The sequence below is a fragment of the Culex quinquefasciatus genome, chromosome 3 (genome assembly GCF_015732765.1).
Source record: "Culex quinquefasciatus strain JHB chromosome 3, VPISU_Cqui_1.0_pri_paternal, whole genome shotgun sequence".
NCBI lineage: Eukaryota > Metazoa > Arthropoda > Insecta > Diptera > Culicidae > Culex > Culex quinquefasciatus.
Window position 1 is genome coordinate 55766020 of NC_051863.1, and position 14388 is coordinate 55780407.

At 37.9% G+C, this 14388-nt stretch overlaps 1 protein-coding gene across 1 annotated transcript in view; it reads right to left on the reverse strand.

Moving 5' to 3' along the window:
* LOC6048628 (furin-like protease 2) overlaps nucleotides 1–14024 on the reverse strand; it is a 614884-nt gene extending 600860 nt beyond the window's left edge. Inside the window, exon 1 of the mRNA XM_038260446.1 lies at nucleotides 13732–14024. The gene's annotated coding sequence lies outside the window, so the exon portion shown is untranslated. The remainder of the gene's footprint in view (nucleotides 1–13731) is intronic.
* Nucleotides 14025–14388: the final 364 nt, after the last annotated feature.

The following is a 14388-nucleotide window of genomic DNA, read 5'->3' on the forward strand; positions in this document are numbered from 1 at the left end:
AACCTTCTCGAAAGCGCTTCTCAACGCTCCAGCTATTCGTTTCAGTTCAGGAACCACCACTTGGCGACAGCACTCCACGCACCAAGAGCTCGCCCAAACGCACGACCCCAAATGGCCCCCCTTGTGACGTGCACAAACTCTCACACACACACCGACACACACACACCCGAAACAAGGTCGCGGACGCGAAAAACGTCACCGCGCGAAATCGCGAATCTGCACGACCCGTCCGTCAGCTGACCGTCTGCCGGAGACTTGATCGTCGGTCTTCGTCAGCTATTGAAGGCGCGCTCGTACAACGTTTCACCGCAGAAAACTCCCCCAAAAAAGCTGAGCCGCCTTTTTCCGCGACGACGACGACGACGAACCTTTCAACGACTCCGAAGTTTCCGAAGATCCGACACGTCCAAACCGAATCGCGTTCGCAAAGAGACTAGCGTGTCCGGATTCCGACGGGCTCCAAACTCTCCACCAGCTCCAGCTGATGCTCCCCTTTCAACGGCACTCTCCCGCTCACCGCCAATCAGCGCATGCACGCTCGCGCGCTCTCTCCCGTTGGCGACCAAACGTCAAATCAAAACACGGAGAGCACGCGTCACGAGGTGTCACGCTGCGAGAGAGTGAGAGCGCGCTCGGACTCCAGCATCCGAGCGTGATTGGCCGTTAAACGACTTGGAGATGTGAGGCGACATCCGACAAAGTCTCTTACCTGACAGAATTTCACTGGTTGGTGAAATGACGACGACGACGGCAAAAAAAAAACGAGAACATGCGAGAATCATGCACCGCTTACACAGACTGACTGACGACGCTAAGCCCGCCGAAAGGCTTGGTATAAAGTGATTACAGGTCGTCGGGGAGATGCGTGCAGCGAGCGAGATGGAAAACGGTAACCGCCGCCGCCGGTGGCGGATTGTAGATTGGGTGATGATGGTTCTGATCGCGCGAGCGATGAAGGTCGCGAGCCGAACGAGTGGTGTAAGCGGTTTTATTGGAGTTTTAGAAGTGAAGTGAGGGTTCTGGTTTTTTTTCAATATTTATAAATATATTTAAAAAAATACTGTTATATCCGAAAAAAGTTTCGTTTTTTTTTTTCGTTGATCGGATCGAAGCATGAACGAAAACATTTTTTTCTTTTTTTTTTTTATTTCCTAACTGTTATCATCACATTCATTTTTTGTCATAATTTTATCACCGCCATCTTGGATTTAAAAATTTTGAATCACTTTAGGGTAGTTTATTGGTCATACTTGAGTTTGACAATCAACAATTTTCTGTTCGATTTGGTGTCTTTGGCAAAATTGTAGGTTTTTTTCATAACTTATTTTTCAAAAAAAAAAAAATCAAACCATCCACATTAACGACCCCCGGGTCTTTTGTGGTCTCTATTGCAAGTTTCTGCTCGAACCTAGGAGTCCGAAGGCTTGAATGGGGAAAGCACCCAAACCTCTTTTTACTCCAAGGAACCTTCCACCCCAGTGTTTGAACTGACGACCTTTGGATTGCGAGTCCAACCGCCGCCAGCGATTCCACCGGAGTAGGCTTGGTTTGGTGTGTTGTTTGTACTTATGGCATGGAGACGACTCCTACACCTGGAATGACTTAACGGCCTAACAACCAAGGCCGGGACCGACATTTTACTTCCTCATCCGATGGAAGGTTGCAGCAGATGGGAATCGAACCCAGAATCATCAGCTTACAAAGCGGACAGCGTAACCATTCGGACACGCACTGCCACTCTTATTTTTATTAGGTCCTATTACGTGCTGCGACCAGGTTAGGACTGAGGGTCAATAGTACAAAAATAATTTAAAAAAATGTAGCTGACGTATATGTATGATCATTTTCCCGCGCCAAAAAAAAAAACAAAATAAAAAAAAATGTAGGTTATGATTAGGACTTTAAAAGAATTAAATGATACACGGAACTAAAATTTCTAACTTTTCATTACTAAAAGTTAAATTCCCAATGTAAGTATTTTTAATTTTCGTTTAATTTTGGTTTGAGTCAGATGACTAAAAAATACATCATTAGCGCTAGAGTTAAGGATGGTAAAAAATCTGGTACCGTAAACCGGGATGACTTTGATAGGATTTCGATTTGTTTTAAGAATATTTTCCAACAGGTAAGGGTTTCCTCAAGATTATTATTTTTAAAATATGTACTGGAGTAGGCCACACAAAGTCCATGCACTATTTTGGAAAAAAAGTTTTCTCAATAGTGTTTAAAAAAAGTTACGTTAAAAATTCTTAATTCAAATTCCAGGGTGACTTTGATAGTCATATTTTTTCTTATTAAAATCATATTTAAGATGTTCAAACTTTATTTGTACGTTAAAGGTACCATACCTTAGGTTGCTAATATAGTTTTTAAGGATTTGCATTTTTTACTGAATCACAAGTTTTCACATTTTACATAAAATTTGTTCAACTGAAATCGCTTATAAATTTGGAGACTTTTGTATTGCGTTTCAAAAACACATACACACATTACAAACTTATTTAACCTTCTCCTACACGGAGAAAAAGGAGTTCCCAAAATCGTGAACAAGCGTTCATGAAAATGGGAACCTCGAACAAAGAGTTCAAATTTCATGGTACGTTTTTTAAAATCGTACCATGGAATTTGAACACTTTGTTCGAGGTTCCCATTTTCATGAACGCTTGTTCACGATTTTGGTAACTCTTTTTTCTCCGTGTAGTGGAACATTGTCAAAGGAATCCGAAAATGCATTCCGTTTTCCGGTTCAAAATCATGTTCATTGAGAAAATTATGACATTTTGAGCAGTTTAAAATAATGACTTTCATCAACATTTTCTTAATATAGTAAACTAGCTTTTTGAACTTTTCAAAATTTTATGAAAAGTTCTTCTTGAGGTACTTTTAACACTTCTCTACCACAGTCAGTATGATTCTAAACCATTCCGTAAGTATTTAAATTGTACTCTTCATTTTGCGGAAAAATCGCCAACCGATCAAAGTCACCCCGGCTATCAAAGTCACCCCGTTTTACGGTACCAAAGTTAAAAGGCCGTTGCAAATATTTTTCAAAGTTTATGCCCAAGTCCGAAAAAACAAGAGGCAATTTTTTTTCAAGAAACTTCAAAATTTAAAGGAAATAGAAGGCTTACCAACTGAAAACAATTTGAAATGCATTTTCCTGCATTCAAAATCATGTTTAGCATGTTTGGGATCGATCAAACATATTTTCTTTTTTGTGGATTTCCAAAGCGGAAAAATAGTCTCTCCAATACTTGGATATTTCTAAAACTAATAAATACAAAACTACTGGGCAGGTTTAAAATGCATTTTATAACACTTTTTTCATTGCTTGTAATTCCTATTTTTAATGTTTTTTCGCCCTCCCCTTGACTTTGGCCAGAGTCGAGGGACATAAACTTCAAAAAATATTTGCAACGACCTAATTGAAAAGATATGACTTTTGAAAAAAATCGGACACAAGATTAAATAGTAAATATATCTGTAAAATTTTTAACTTTAATTGCCAATAATTTTGAAAAAAAACGTGCACTTCAAAAAAAATGTTTGAAATATATTTTGATTGCAAATTCGATTATTGTTTAACATAATCTTCGATTTTTTTTTGCCAAATATCGCAACGTTTTTCAAAAAATCATATCGTCGGTATCAATTTTTTTTTACCATCCTGAACAATAGCAAAACAAATCATCATTTAGTTTTAAAATATATATATAAATAAGCCTTTTTTCCCTTGCATCATTTCTTCTGAAAGTTTCTGATCCTTGATTGCCGGTAATACCAAATCGATCAGAAAATCCCTTTTTAAAACACAGATTTGCGAACGTTGACATGCCCAATTGTATGACTCAAAATTGTATAGAAACTTACTTGTATGAAAAAAAAAAAAACAATTGAAAATGGCTACTATTGACAAAGTTTCGTTCAAATTAAGCAATACAAAATGAAAATAATTCGAAAAAAATTAATTTCTAATCAATTACTCCTCAACGAAATAAAAAACAAAAGTATATATCAAATCAAGCGAATAACATGAAAGTAAAAGAAACCCATTCTAAAAGACACCCATTGTCATTGTGTCACCAAAGGAGGAGGATAATGACCTCCCCCACCTATGGTCATCCCACAGTCGTTCTCAACTCCAGTAGTGTCTACTCCATCAACGAAATATTACACCATCAAACTTGGAAGAAAGGCCCCTTTGGTTGGTCACGCCAGCCTGTGTTATACAACCCTTTCAACGCCCAAACCCCAAACACATGGAAGGCAGAACAACAGTGACTTCTTAATTTGCGCATCAAAAATAAATTAACCTAAGCTTCTATTCGCTTAAAAATTGAAAATGTGCAATTTTGCATGAAAAAGTACATATACACAAATTTTAGGAAGAATTACACGTCAATTAAGTATTTAAATCATTCCTTCTTTTAAGACGAGTATAGTCATGCCTATTTCTTTACTGTGCACTGAAAAGTGATATCAGAGCGATTGTCTGTGCTGGGCGTCGCATTTCTGCGCCCAAACACAAACAGTCACACGTAAACTGGATGGAAGCGGCGGTGTGCAAAAGTCATAATTCTCATTAACATGCGGATTTCCATTTGGAGAGTGTCGCTAAATAGAATGAAAAAAAAAAAACAGCACCAAATGCTAATACAGCACGACGACGTACCTGTGGTTGGTTGTTCCGAACAATAAGTTGTACGTGCCATGCTCGGTTGTCTTTAACTTTATTTTGACATTTAAAAATAACTGATTAACTTACTAATGTCGGTTTTAAACTAAGGAAAAAACAGTTAAAAACTCTTGAAAGAAATATTTTATTTCCGTTTTACAAAGCTTTTTATTGAATTTGGTTAATTTTTTATGTGACACGAAAGAACAAGCACAATCAAATTTGAATCATTATTCTTAAGCCCAATGCAAATTGGAACTGGCAAACTGAAATGGTTGAGTCATGTAGATCTGCTGACTGTGTAAGTGCGTTCAACCGCCGCACTGGCTATCTGGTTGCTATTGTTCAGCAGAAGTTTAACTCATTTACGAAAACCAAACCGTGGGATTCAGCCTAATTTCAGTGTAAAATAAAAACAAGCGTGAAAGCTTAGAATAGAAAAGAAAGACACAGAAAGGTTTTTTTTCTAGTGTGGTTGCATGATAACATATTTGCACTTACAATACAAACTTGAAGTCAATCAGTTATAAAGAGATCAATAAACTCACATAATCCAATACAAAATTATTAACAAGAAAACAAGAAAGCCAATAAAGAGAAGTAATACAAATTTGATTTAAGAACAGTAACATAGTTTTATCCGCCAAAAACTTAAGATCAATTTGAAATATAATTTCAAATCATATAAACGTTAATCGCCATAATTCCAATGTGATGACATTTCACCACCCAAGTGTGTGGCTGAATGATTAGAAAACAGCCAGCGTGTTGTGTAATTACGATGACGGTCGCGGATGGTCGGCTTATTGCGGTCAACCCTCCCGTGGTGAGGTGGCACGTGTAGGAATTCTGGTGTTTTTAAAGTTCAAAGGTACAACCTGCGAGAGTGTAGTGGCTGCCAGTGTGGTTTTGGTGTTTTAGAAGGGTAGTTAAAAGAAAGTTTTGAATAAACAGCTTGCTACTAGCGATGTCAGGGCCGGTTGAAACGTGGGTTCAGTGAGATTATTTTTTTAGATGATTTAATCTTCTATAAATATTTTTTGTATTGATGTATATCGCTTTGCTGTTTTCTTTTATAATGTTTTGTTTAAAACGTTATTTTTAACGTTATATGTTTTTGACAAAAAAACATTTTTTTTTAGGTTGAATGCAAAACATTTGCATCATCCCAGGATATAAACATAAAACTAGTTTCCTTTCAAAATTGTACCTTTTTTCATTATTTTTTTATTAGGTACTTTACGGTCCGAATTTGGTTAGGACCGAGAGGGCTTTTGTAATTGGGTAATTCTCTACAAACTCACACGAAATCGGGAAAAGTTGCACCGACCCCTCTTCGATTTGCGTGAAACTTTGTCATTACGGAAATTTTTTGTCTCTGATCTCAAATCCGAGGTCCGTTTTTTGATTTCTCGTAACGGAAGAGCGGTACGACCCCTTTCATTTTTGAACATGCCAAAAAAGAGGTGTTTTCAATACTTTGCACCCTTAAACGGTGATGAGATGGGAATTTGGTGTCCAAGGGACTTTTGTGTAAAATTTGACGCCTGATTTGATGGCGTACGAGCAATTCCAGCTCAAATCAGGAATTTTTCTGGTACTTTTGTACCCGACCCTCTCCGATTTCAATGAAACTTTGTAGACAGGTTATCCTAGGCCTATATAAGCCATTGCACAGTGGGCGAAATGGAACCCAAAATCGGACTTAATTGAACGCGGCTGGTTCCCTGGTATGAAAAATAGTGTTTCTCATGTAAAAAAATCCGGGGAATCGAATGGTGATGGTTTCATCCACCGCACGAAACGGCAAAGGGTCCATTTTGCCCCAATTCCCATTTTATAACATTTTTCTTGAAAATTGGTCTGTATTTAGAGCGGAGGCTTTATGCGGCCATCAAAATGCACTTAACTTATGTGAAAATGTCCCAGGAATCTAGTAAAATAACCACTTGCACCGCAAAATCATCTAGGTCCATTTAACCCCAATTCCGCTATAAAATCATTTTGGCCATTTTCAAATGTTAGGTCAGATTTTAAAAATCTGAAAATATTTTATCGTAAAGATCAGACAATTTTACATAAGAATGACGATTTGCATTTGATAGTTTGACACATTTATGCTGATAAAAATAAAAAAAATTGCAAAAGGCAGTTTATTCTGCGTTTGGGAAAATTGGCTTGAAACTGATTCTTCAATCTTTTTATTTAATTTAATTTCTATATCAACATAAATGTATCAAACTAACAAGTGCAAATCGTCATCCTAATGTAAAATTGTCTGATCTTTACGATAAAAATATTTTCAGATTTTTAAAATCTGACCTAACATTTGAAAAGGGCCAAAAATGCTTTTACAGCGGAATTGGGGTTAAATGGACCCTAGATGATTTTTGCGGTGCAAGTGGTTATTTTTACTGGATTCCTGGAACATTTTCACATAAGTTAAGTGCATTTTGATGGCCGCATAAAGCCTCCGCTCTAAATACAGACCAATTTTCAAGAAAAAATGTTAAAAAATAGGGAATTGGGGCAAAATGGACCCTTTGCCGTTTTGTGCGGTGGATGAAACCATCATCAATAGATTCCTTGGATTTTTTTACATAAGAAACACTATTTTTCATACCAGGGAACCAGCCGCGTTCAATTAAGTCCGATTTTGGGTTCCATTTCGCCCACTGTGCATTGTTGTGTATATGGAGCAAATAGTACTCGAGAATAACATTTGAGAAGGGCGTAAGGTATTTTAATATTTTTGTATTTTGCAATTTAAAAATTACTGTATCTCGAAGCCGTTGCGTCGTATCAAAAAGTGGTCAAAGACAAACTTGTAGGAAATTGGACGGGCTTTCTGGAAAAAATACACTGAAACAAAAATACACGCCACATAAGATTTTTTTGGTTTTTAAGTCTAAAACTTAAATTTAAAGGTGATGTCACGATTTTTTTTCGTTCAAAATTTTTGAGGAAATAGCCTAAAATGTTACCAAAAGATTGACGAAAAATTGTAGGATGGTGTGTCTCTCCTAAAAAAATACAAAAATAATTTACTAAAACAGTTTTTTTGAAAAGTGGTCTAAACGTCAAAATTTTGAAAAACCGGTAATGGCAATCGACTCTCCAGACAATTTTCCATAAAAGTCTTCATATTGACCATGGTCCTAAGTCCAATCCTTGGGAAGATACAGCGATTTTAATAATAAAAATGTTGTAAGCCCTTACATCCAATTGAAATGATGTCAAAGACAAACTTATGGGAAATTGGATGAGCTTTCCGGTAAAAATATGTACGAGACTGAAAAACCAAGTCTGTCATAAAGAAATTGCCAAAAACCACCAAAAACCCCGTTTTTTCAACATTTTTATTATTAAAATCGCTGTATCTTCCCAAGGATTGGACATAGGACCATGGTCAATATGGAGACTTTTATGTAAAATTGTCTAGAAAATCGATTGCCATTACCGGTTTTTACAAATTTTGACGTTTAGACCACTTGTCAAAAAAACTGTTTTATTCAATTAGTTTTTCAATTCAATTAGTTTTTATTAGTAAATAATCAATTCACAATTTCGAAATTCTTATAACCTAATAGAGTTTTGGAGTACCTTTCAACTATGATTTGTACTATAGTTCATTTTGATGTAATTGGATATTCTAGCAATGGATTTGCCAACAGAAGGAAAAATTATTTTTAAAAAAACCTTCTAAATTTGCTAAGGAAAAGGATAGAGATAGAAAAGCTTAAAACTAGATCACAGTTTGTTTTGTCTTTTGACGTCGAAAAACTTCGCTGCACAAGGCAGCTTATCCGTTGTAGATATACTTCATCATAAGCTCACTCAGAGCTTGGAATTGTTCTGCCTTGTTCCGGCAGGCACGAAAGCGCGTGAGCATCTCTCCAGCAAGAGCGAAAAACTCGGGAAGCGTGAAGAGATCATCTCCGGTAACGTCTGCTTGTCCCGGTGAAGTACCGCTCCCAGAAGCGGCTACTCTAGCGTACGAACCTCCCCAACCGGGAGGGAACGCTGGGTTGGTCGATGGAACCGCTCCGCCGCCAGCTGCTGCAGCGTTCGTGCTCAAAGTCTTTGGAGGTTGGCGGGACGCTGGCGCTTTCTTCTTCTTGTCCTGCTCCTCGAGGTACTTTTTCCGCGCGGCACAGCCACGGAAATTCGCCGTGTGGTTTCCACCACAGTTCGCGCACTTGACGCGCGCTTTGTGCTGCTGGGCGTTTTCCCCCAGCTGGTCTTTCCGCGGAAGATTGCACCTTTCAGTGAAGTGGGTCTCACCGCACTTAACGCACCGGGGTGGAAGATTACAGTTTCTTGAACCGTGTCCGAATTTTTGACAGCGGTGGCATTGCGCTGCGTCGGTCGGATTCTTCGTGTAGAATCGCCACGTCACGAAGAAGCCGTCCAGTGCTTTGATCTGCCGTAGGTCCTGGATTTTGACCGACCCACGATCGAAGTACAGGAGGTACAATGTGTACGTACCTGTCACCGTTGTCGATTTCGAGAGCACCTTAACCTCTCGAGGCTTAACCTTGACGCCCGACAGGTGTTCTTCCAGGTCGGAGATCGGGCGGTCCGGATATCCCTGAAGGACGATCTTCACTGGGACCTTCTCTGCTGGGTCAAATGTGAAGAATTTGAAGTTTCGCAACTTCAACTTCTTCACTACCAAGTCGAAATTCTGTTTTTATGCGTAATCACTTGCACCGAAGTTTTACTAATTTTAAGACAATATTGAGTCCCTCAAGCAACTCGTCAACATCGTCCGCCAACGTATCCAAAACAAAAATTGGAGGTGGTCGTCGTTCCTTCGGAGAGTTACCATTTTTCTGCTTTCTTGCTTGCGCGCAAGTTCATCATCGTCATCGTCGTCGCCAGCACTGCTGCTGTCACTGGCGGTGTTGTTTTCTTCTCCACTCAGCATCTCAAATTCGTTGCTGGTGGGAACGTTGGAAGTGGTTGTTGTCGTAGTGCTGGTGGACTGCTGCTGCTGCTGCTGGTCGGAAGTACTTCCGGATGCCCGGGTCGATTGTCTCGTCCGTACTGGGGACTCACGTGGACGGTATGACACGTGTAAAAAAGAAGGATCGGTGACGTCACCGGGCACGCTCCCGTGCGCGATGGCGGTCGATGCGGCGTTGGTATGTTTACCTTTCTGCACTCTGCCGGTAGATGAACTTCGCGGGTTTTTCGAGGCCGCACTCGAACTGCCACGGCCTCGGCCGGCCCTTGGCATGCTGGAGCAGAAAACTCGCGGGTAAACACTGTTAATTACGGCGAAAAAATCGAAAAGTTTGAGGAGCTCCGAACAGTTGACTGTTGCTGGCTGGTGTTGCCAGTCCCGATGAAAAAAAAAAAAAAAAAAAAAACTGTTTTAGTAAATGATTTTTGTATTTTTTTAGGAGAGACATACCTTCTTGTATTTTTCGTCAGTCTTTTGGTAACATTTTAGGCTATTTCCTCAAAAATTCCTGATTTGAGCTGGAATTGCTCGTACTCGAAATTCCGAGAAAAAAAAACGTATTTTTCATTAAATAAAATACTATTTTTTTAAAGTTCTGAATTTTCTTCAAAGGCGGTGACTGTAAAATCTTGACAAAAAGTCTGTAGTTAGTCTGTTTTTTTTTACTCGTCACTTTTTTTTATTAGGACCTTTTAGGTGCTGCGATTACGTTAGGGAAAACCAATAAACCATGTAAACACTTTAAGGGGGTTGGAATCATTCTATAAATGAGAGGAAGGCACCAACCACCTAAAGGTGGATTAATTAAAGTTTTTTTTTTTCGTTAAATCGCGATAACTCGTGATGTTTATTTGCAAGCCCCTTATTTTTATTAATATTTTTTTTGTAATTGTCAGCTCTTAAACAAAACCCTGCAAAGTTCCTTGAAATGACATGTTCCAAAAAAAAAAATACAGTAAAGTAACAGAACTGCCAGAGTTTTTAAAACTTTTTAGGTGTTTTTTCGATGAAAAATACGTTTTTTCTCCGAGCAGAAAGTATTTTAAATGGGACTTTTCCGTGCAAGGTATTTTTCCAAAAAAAATTACTGAATGAACATATTGGCAATTTTTTTTTATTCATTTCAAGAAGAGTTGTTGGCAAATTTTTGGCTTTTTTGAAATGTTAGTCTTGATGTTTAAATTTTCAAAATATTTTTTCCTACAAACAACAAATTTGAAGAAATGAAACAACGAAATTTGGAAAATCATGTATGTGTTAACCATTTTAAAAGCAAAGCTTGATTTTAAAATCTTAAAAAAAGAAAAAATCTCAAAAGTTTAATTTTTTTAGCTTTGAAAATCAGAGTAATTGTTTCCGAGACATTGTCAGTTGAAAATTACATGTTAAACAGAAAACGAAACTATTGGCACTACGCCCCCCGGGGCATGGCCTTCCTCTAACGTGGGATTTCTGCTCCAGCGCCTCTGACGAGACAGGAGAAACCGGGACCGACGTTTTACTTCACCATCCGATAGAAGCTCAGTGGATAAGGCGGGAATCGAACCCGCGTCTCATAGCATCATCGGGATCGGCAGCCGAAGCCGCTACCCCTGCGCCACGAGACCCACATGTTAAACAGGTGACACCTGAAAAAAATATCATTTTCACCTATTCGATATATTTGTGAGGCTGAATTTAACTTACTTAGTGATGGATTATCAAAGTCGCAGAGTTAAAATTTTAGGAAATTTTTTCAGTTAAAAAAAGTATTTTATTATAGTTCTTTTGCTTAAAGGTTCTTTTAAATGCATAAAATCGTAAAGATAATGATAACTAGCTGAAAGTAGTAATAACTTGAACTTGAACTTGGTAAGTACATTTTATAAAAAAATAATTTTCGATTGTAAAATATGATGTCGCTTGATAAATTAATTTTTGTGTTTTTTATCCAGGTTTCCGCGAAAGTTCATCGACCATTATTTAAAAATTCAAGAGTTTTTTAAGTAACTCAAACCTGCTAAAGATAATCCTAAACGCAGGGGGAATGTATTTTTAATTTATTTCAGCTGATTGCAATAAATTTATCTGATTCATTGAAATTTTAATTTTTTTTAGCATGAGAGTTCACCCATGGTTGACCCTCCGTTGCTAAACAGAACCGTAATATCCTTTCAGCACTGATGATTATAGGCTTTAACAATCTAATGGTGTTTCCCTTCATTGAAATTTAGATTTTTTTTGGAAAAAATATTTTTAAGCCTAAATGAACAAATAACTTCTTTTAAAAACATTTCTAATTTATGCTTAGAATTATTAGTTAAAATTAGAGTAAACATTTTTTAATCGAAGTTTAAACATGTTATAATCTTTTTCCCCATTTTCCTTTAAAATGTATTCGTTTTGAGCAAAACCAGAGTCTTGGGAATTAAAATTAAATGCAGAATTGTTACATTCTTTAAGCAATAAGAAAAACATTTTTGAATTTTGAAAACTAACAGAAAAGTAACTTCTTAAAAACTAAGAACATGTTTAATAATAGATTTAAATCACAAGTAGTAGTAGTAGTAGTAGTAGCATGTTTCAACAAAAATCTTAACTATTTGTTTTTATATTAGTGCTTTCTTTCAAATAAAGGCTTGTATGATAACACAACAAGAATTTTTCATCTGTTTTAAGTTCATTTTCTCAGGCACCTTTTAAATTGCTACTTCTGAAGTTGATGGACGTGTACAATAATTGAAAGTACTAACATTTGAAAAACTAGAGTCTCATGAGTACATATTCACTAGTTTAAATCGTCCTTCTCGTTTAACTAAAATGTTATAGATTTGGCTTGAAATCAATTTATATTTTTTCACCATCCTTTCAAAAACCTAACTATATTTTATATATAGTCCAGACTCGATTATCCGAAAGGTTTGTATGGGACTTTGGATAATCGAATCATGATTGTTTTTCTTTTTTTTTTTCTTACTGAAATTCGAGTTCTGCGACCCCATTTTAGTCAAATTCGAATGGTTGATTGCCTATTAAATTACCAAATCTAATTCCAAAATTTTTAATCACCGGCATTTTGGCCATCTTCTTGGATTTATAATATCTAAAGCACTCTATAGTAGTTTAAGGGTGGTACTTGGCTTGTCAATCAAAAATAAGACAACGAAAACAATAATTTTTTTGTGCTTCGATTATCTGAAGTGAGTTTGAACTTTACCACCATAAGGCTATAAGATATAACTCCAAGAAATGTTAGAAAGTAATGGATCCGTCAAATAACGAGAACGTTCATACTCAATGCATAACTTAATCACTGTTTACATATTGAGGGTCACAATATTTATTTTGAATCACGCTCTCGTTGCTATTTTTATTCCACAGAACCTAGAACATTTCATTCAATTAGCCATAACAACTTTATCGCTTCAATGTGACTCTTCTGAATAATGCATTCGATTCGAATAAACCCGCTCTCAGGCAGGCATAAATCACCAGAGTAAATCACACGTTCGTTGTCTGCATTCGCAATCAACCTAAACCGATTTCAAAATTGTGCAGCAATTTAGCAGTGCAGTTGATGGAGTGTGTTTGAATCTGTAATTACAGTCTCATCAAAGTGCCACCAACGTGACAACTATTGCGGCGGAACTGCCTGTCAATGTCCATCATCCGGAATGACCATCCCCGTCCCCATTATTCTCGCCGCTGTTTGTTTTGATTGTATCGCCTCGTCTCAAGGTCACCCATACTACGTCAGCGCTGACGTCATCGATAATAGTTTCGCACACAAACACAGGCGCGCGCGATGTTCCTAACCTCCAATTGGAATGTAAACAAGTTGCGAACCGCTTTCTTACGGGACGAAACATGACTTATCACGTTGCTTGATCAGCTGTTTTCTGCGCTCAAACCTCCTCGAAACCCAAGGTTGGCGTGCGAAAAAAAAAGTGAAAGTGTCCAACAGCAATCTCTGGTCCAATAAGAATTGCACACTTTCGAATGGGATGGGTCACCTTTGTCAACTAATGTTTTGTTTTTTTCGGACGTGTCATTCCATTGTGATTAGTTTCGTAAAGTTTCAACAAGAAACATCCCAAGCGATTATTACCTGAGTACACTATCAACAACGACGTTTCACTTTCTGACAGCACGCGTGCCGCTGTTTGTCAACAACACACACACACACTCTCGCCTCTACGTCATCAAATCGCACGCAACATTGTGGGATTCCAACTGGAAATGTGCCCTTTAAATTCACTACTAATTGCACCGCAGAAAGGAACTAAACTTTGCACTAAATTACACTACAAACAACGAAACGGAACCGCGACCGCGACTTGACAGTTCAACGCGTTGGTTGATGTCGTGCAACCAAAACAAAACTGGTTCGGTCGTGTTTTCGTTGTAATTACCCGATTCACCTAAACGTGCGAGAGTGAGAGAGAGAGCGAGAGCTAAAACCAAAACAAAGCGAGAAAGAGCATCCAGCGTGATGGTTTGGGTGAATGAAACGGGAAGTTGACAAGCGGCGTCAGCTGGTTCAGTCGTTCCAATTGGATTGCGACTGTCAAAACCTGTTGGAGGAATGGTGAGAGCAACAAAACAGGTGCGCATGTGCGAAAGCTGTCATAGGTGAAGGGAAGTTGGTACGAAAAACGGCCACTGGATGAGAATGGCGCTTTATGGGAATGGAAAAGATGCTGGTCTAGATAAGTTTCTTATTGGGTTTAATGTTGAGAAAGGTTGTTGATAACACAGAATATTT